Raw genomic sequence first — 6,653 nt, forward strand, 5'->3', positions numbered from 1 at the left:
TACTGAGGCCCAACGAGAAGGAGCTGGCCTGAGCTTGCTCAGCTATCCACCTAACCATAGAGTGTGAGGTCTCCCAGTAGCGTGTCTTCTAATGTAACTAAAAAAAGCACACAAATTATATACGACTGGTATCTTTTCTATTTTAAAAACCTGCATCTCCCTCTCAAGTGGAATTTTGGGACCTGGGGCATTTAAGGATCTTGAAGCTGCTGGCTGCTTCTGGGAAGGAAAAATAACTAAGTAAGCGAGCTATAAATAGAGGTGAAACCTTCCATTGTAATGTTGCCATGTGGTCTCTAGTTTGGGGCAGGTATGCATGTTATAATACTGGAACTGAAAAGCCAAGGGGTTAACTCTTTATGGGATCCTGAAGACTCTAATTCCCTATACTTAATTCTCAACCTGTGTATCTCTCCCTTTCTGTTACCCTGGGCTCTATTTTTTATGGAGATAGTATTAAGTAAATTTCACAAATGGCATTAGAAAAATTGTATTTTTCCATTTTGGGGACCTTGGTGTAGATTACCACTTAACTCAAAAAGGGCTGAAAAACCACCTTGCTGAAAAAGTTGAGCTCTTCAGTTTTTCTTTGCCTTATCATTGCTGTCTGTTATCAGCAAAATTAACTCATCCTAGAGTTTTGCATAAAATCATTTTAAATTTCTTCTGCTCTTATAGTCTGTTTTTTTTTTTTTTTTTTCCCCCAGATCAGGGACCTTTGGCCATATTGGTTCCAATGCTCTGGTACCAACCTTTGTAATTTAACAGCAGAGGGTGCTGTGAGCCTGTGGTTGCCAATGCCGGTATCAAAAAAATAAAAAAACAAAAAGGCAAAATCCCTGCCAAATGTGGCTTCTGAAGACCTCATCCTAGGAAAGTAGAATACACAGGCATTTCTCAAAACACAAGGGAGGAATCCAGAGACAAGTCGTAACCTTCTGGCAATTATTTCTCATTTCGATTTTCTAAGAGATGGGGTTCTTGCTATGTTGCCCAGATTGCTCCCAAACTCCTGGGCTCATGTGACTCTCCTGCCTGGGCCTTCCAAGTGGCTGGGACTATAGGCATTGCTATCATACCTGGCTTTACCAGTTTTATTTTTAGGGAGTTTCAGTCCTTCTCTAGTTTTCTTGCTGAGGCCTTGCACATAATAAGCACAGACTCTACAACTGAGCTACACTGTCATCCTATCCCATTATATCAATGCTTGATTTCCCCCCCACCCCGCCCCCCATACTGGGGATTGAATTCAGGGCACTTTACCACTAAGCTATACTCCCAGCCCTTTTTATTTTTTATTTTGAAGTAGGGTCTCAATAAATTACTTAGGGCCTCGCTAAGTTGCTGAGCCTGGCCTTGAATTTACCATCCTCCTTCCTGCCTTAGCCTCCCAAGTCACTGACATTACAGGATTTCAGGCATGTGCTACCAACTCATGGCTATCAGTGCATGATATTTTATACATTTTGCTTCAACATTCTAGCAAGACCAGAGATTCCAAATAATTCTGGGCCCTAACTTAATTCAGAAAACAACACTCATCATTCCTCTTTCAAAGGCTCCCTCTGAATTCCATTGTAATAATTCTATCAATAGTTACAATAGTTCTTTTCTGTTTTGTTTTATAAGCTGAGATTTGAAGGTTATCTCCTAATTATCTCTCCACTTTCCTGAAATTCTGGATCTTTTTTTTAATATTTATTTTTTAGTTGTAGTTGAACACAATATTTTTATTTTATTTATCTATCTCTATGTGTGCCAAGGATCAAACCCAGGGCCCTGCACGTGCTAGGCGAGCACTCTACCACTGAGCCACAACCCAGCCCCTGAAATTCTGGATCTTTAACTATTTTTTTTTTCTGTTTCTTGTCTTCCTCCAGCCCTTTTACCTTTTGATTGTTGACAAAAATTAACAATGATGTTCCATATTTCTGGTTAGTTCAGTTATCCTTTGCTCTTGTGCAAATTTGCTTTGTAAGAATATAGATGTTCCCTAGTGATAAATCAAAGGTGATATATTTTTATAAAACTCTTTATCTTTCATGGCAAGATGCACTGAAGAGTTTATGATATAACCTGATGGACATGCCATCTAATTATTCACTACTTCTTATAAGCATATGGAAGGTCTATCTCAGAGAGTTGGCTTCTGCTCTTTCTGTGTGGTTTTATAGCCACTGTGAAAGAGATGGATATAGGGATGCAGAGTAGACTTGGGTTACAGAAGAGGAAATTTGTGGCTATAAAGGCTGGCCTCTGATGGCATTAGCAGTCACTTGGGATGCAAACATTGACAGAATTCTAGACATGAGCAAAACAGATACTAGTCAACAAACAAAATTCATTATGGTTTGATTTGTTGAGTGTACTCCAGCAAAACAAAGAGAAGAATTCTTGAAAGACAAAAACATAGGGTATAAGGTAGCAAAACTAAGGACTACAGGTCAAAAAATTGCAGCCTAGTTGGGCATGGTGGAGCACCACTGTAATCCCAGCAGCTAGGGAGGCTGAGGCGGAGGATCACAAATTTAAAGCCAGCCGCAGCAATTTAGTGAGGCCCTAAGCAACTCAGCAAGACCCTGTCTCTAAATAAAATATTAAAAAAAAGGGCTGGGGATGTGGCTCAGTGGTTAAGTGCCCCTGAGTTCAATCCCTGATACAAAAAAAAAAAAAAAAAAAGAGAGAGAGAGAGAGAGAGAAAATAAAGAAAGAAATTGCAGTCCAATAGCTGTGTTATATATCAACAAACACTGAAGTCTTCAATGAGCTGAAGGCATTGGTCTGGTTTTCCAATGGGAATTAAAAACTTCTAAAAAAAAAGCATTATTCAAAAAAGTCATAATCTAAAAATAAAGGAAGCTATGATTTTGCAATGAATTTAGAATTGATGAAACAGGAGCAACACTTTCCATACTAACAAAACTAAGCCTCTTTTAGTTCATGTAATTTGAGATTAGGGGGAATAGTAAGACAGACCAATACTGTTATTTATGTGTGATCAGTTTGGATCTATAATAGTTACTAAACCCAGTCATTCTTACACAATGTACTTTGTTTCTCACATTTTCTTTTCATTCTTTTTTTTTTTTTTTTTGTGGTGCTGGGGATTGAACCCAGAGCTTTGTGCATTGTGAAGCAAGCACTCTACCAACTGAGGTATATCCCTAGTCCTTCATTTTCTTTTGAATGCCTTTTTTTAAAAAAATATTTTTTAGTGGTTGATAGACATTTATTTTTATTTATTTATTTATTTACGGGGCTGAGAGTCTAACCCCATGCCTCACTCATGCCAGGTAAGTGCACTACTGCTTTCCCAGCCCCAGCCCCTTGACTGCCTTTTATAGGGTATTTTTTTGGGGGGGTGATATATTCAAATTATATTATGGCATGAGCACAGACCAATTTCAACAAATATTTATTAACTGCTTACCACATGCCAGGCAATATCTCAATGACCAAAATTAACAAAACTTATATTCTAGAAATGCAGATACTAATAATAAACAAGACACATGATCAATAAGTGAGAGTGTATGTATTCGTCTGTTTCCCATTGCTATAACAAAATACTCAAGGCTGAGTACTTAAGAAACAAAAGAAGTTTGTTTAGCTCACAGTTTTGGAGGTTTAAGGTGTGGTATCAACATCAACTTGGCTCTGGTGAGGGTCTCATGGTAGATGGCAGTACATGTGGTCAAATAGGAAGTTAGAGTACAAGGAGGTATCAGGTTCACTCTTAATTTTTTTTCATGAGAACTAACCAGGGTCCACTGTTAACTGCCTTAATTCCTTCTGAAGTCAGCATTCGCAATGACCTAATCACCTTGTACTAGGCTCTACCTCTTAAAGGTTCTGCACCTCCTCTCAACATTACCACATGGAGAACCAAGATTCCAAAGGATCAACTCTTGGAGCACAAACCATATCCAGATCATAGCAGTATGTGAAAAAAAGATAAGTGCTGAGAGGAAAACAAAAGAAAATTTAGAAGGGAAGAAAAAGAGTGTTAAAAATGTAGGGGGTAAGAAAAGGGGAGAATGAGATTAGTCGGAGTTGAAATTTTAAATAAGGTGGTTATGAAAAGCTTCACTGAGAAGCTGAGAATTGAACAAAGCTGGTAGAAATAAGGGCCTTAGGCCATCAGGGGCCAAGGCCCCAAGCCTGGAATGTGCTTGACCAGCTTCATGGGACCTGGAGCAGGGGTTGTACGGAGGGTTCCAGCCTCTGAAAGGAGTAAAGCTTTTACCTGGAGTGAAATCCCTGCCAGGGACTGCTGTCATTTTAAAGCAATTCCCATGGTCATTTTGTTGAGAGGAGATTGTTGGAGGCATGGGAGGAGGCAGAGTCTATCAGGAGGCTAATGCTGTATGTAATCCAGGAGCAAGAAGATGGCAGCTCAGAGCCAGGAAAAGAAGTGGAGGCTTCTGGACACAGTTGAAGGTAGAGCCATCAGGACTTCCTGCTGGGCCCCATGTGGGAATGAGGGGAGAGAGGAGTGAAGATTGTGCTCGCTGGGGGACTGGAACAAGGTCCTGGGGGCCCTTGCTCTACTCTCCATTGCTGTGGTAGCATCAGAATTCTTGGAAAGGTGCCAGGGCCTCAGGGGCACCTGGGGAGCTCAGAGCAGCTGTCTATTCTGGTGCTTCTGGGCTGGTGTCAGCTCTGGATGTTGAAAGTGTAGCTCAGCCTTTCCATACTCCTTTCTTTTGGAGAATGAATGTAAAAGTAGGCTTGAATCTTAAATTAAAAGATTTAAAAATAAACAAATTAAAAAATAGGTATTTCCTGGGCATGATTTGTGTCTGCAGACCCAGCTACTTGAGAGGCTGAGGCAGGAGGATTACTTGAGCACAAGACTTTGAAACTAGCCTGGGCAACATAACAAGTCACCATTTCCAAAAATAATAATTAATTAATTAATTGTTAAAAAAAAAAACAACCCAGCAGTTAGGCAGCAGAAGTTTGATTTTTATGAAACTGCCAAGTTTCCCTGGAAACGAATGTTTGTCATAAAGAGAAACATTTGTGGGGCTGAGGAAATAGCTCAGTTGGTAAAGTACTTGCCTCGCATGCACAAGGCCCTGGATTCAATCCCCAGCACCACAAAAAAAAAAAAAAAAAAAAAAAAAATTTAGTAAAAATGAGCTGGGTGAGGCAACACAGGCCCATAATCCCAGCCACTTGGGAGACGGAGGCAGGAAGTCCAAATCGGAGGCTAGCCTCCCACTAGCCTCAGTGAGACCCTGTTGCAAAATAAAAAAATAAAAGGGCTGGGGATGTAGCACTCCTGGGTTTGATCCCCCACCACAAAGCACTGTAACTTAAAAAAAAAAAAAAGAACTAAAGAAAACTTTGGACACCACAGGTTTTACCCTGTTATTTTGATTGTAAGAGTGTTTTGATTCAGATGGCATTTTCTCATAAATATATACTTTTAAAATCATATTTATACCAACATAACAAAACGAAACACAAAGTATAGTGGCCCAACTGACTCAATATTTTTCACATTTTTTATTAACCTTTAGAGAAATCTCTGATATATCTGATGAAATATTTGAAGTTCAGTAGTTCTTTCAGTTTCATGTTGATTTCTTTTTTTTTAATATTTATTTTTTTAGTTTTAGGTGGACACAATATTGTTATTTTACATTTATGTGGTGCTGAGGATCGAACCCAGTGCCTTGTGCATGCCAGGCAAGCGCTCTGCCACTGAGCCACATCCCCAGCCCCCATGTTGATTTCTTTTTGATATACTGATTACTTTTATTGTTGTTGTTGTTTTCAATGGCTCTTTTACTTTATTTATTTATTTATATGCAGTGTTGTGAATCTAACCCGGGGCCTCACACATGCCAGGCAAGTGCTCTACCACTGAGCCCCAGCCCCAGGCCCCACTCATTTCAAATATACAGTTATTGATGAGTGATTGCTTGAAATGATTTTTTGTTTTCATCTTTTACACTTTTCAATAGCTTCCAACATTTTTGAGGGAAACAGTCATATTTGTAATTCCTTTGTGTGACACTTTTCTTTCTTTCTTTTTTTTTTTTTTTTTTTTTTTGATATCAGGAATTGAACCCAGGGGCGCTTAACCCCTGAGCCACATCTGCAATCCCTTTTTTTTTTTGATTCAGAGTCTCACTAAGCTGATTAGCGCCTCGATAAATTGCTGAGGCTGGCTTTGAACTTGCAATCCTCCTGCCTCAGCCTCTTGAGTCACTGGGATTATAGGCGTGCACCACCATGCCCAGCTCTGTGTGATACTTTTCTAATCAGAAAAAAAAAGAATTGCAGTTTTTAGAATTACATTGAAATGCCGTGTCAGAAAGACCTTAAGCTTCCTAAACCTCAATTTAGCAAAACAATAGCAAAAATAAAAACAAAACAGTTTCCTAGAACTCTCTCAGTTATGATTTATGCCAAAATAAGTCTTTTTCTTAGAAGAATGCCTGACTTCACTCAGGAGGCTGTCTTGGACAATACACATGAGAACCCTGCTGACTTTTGATGTGTGTGTGTGTGTGTGTGTGTGTGTGTGTGTGTGTGATGGGAATTGTGTTTCCTGCTGTTTATAGCAAGACAGGTAGCCAAGTTAGGGGACCAGGCCATCAGGATATAGATGTAGTTCAGTGGTAGAGCACCACTGGGTA

Source organism: Marmota flaviventris, chromosome 17 (genome assembly GCF_047511675.1).
Source record: "Marmota flaviventris isolate mMarFla1 chromosome 17, mMarFla1.hap1, whole genome shotgun sequence".
Taxonomy (NCBI): domain Eukaryota; kingdom Metazoa; phylum Chordata; class Mammalia; order Rodentia; family Sciuridae; genus Marmota; species Marmota flaviventris.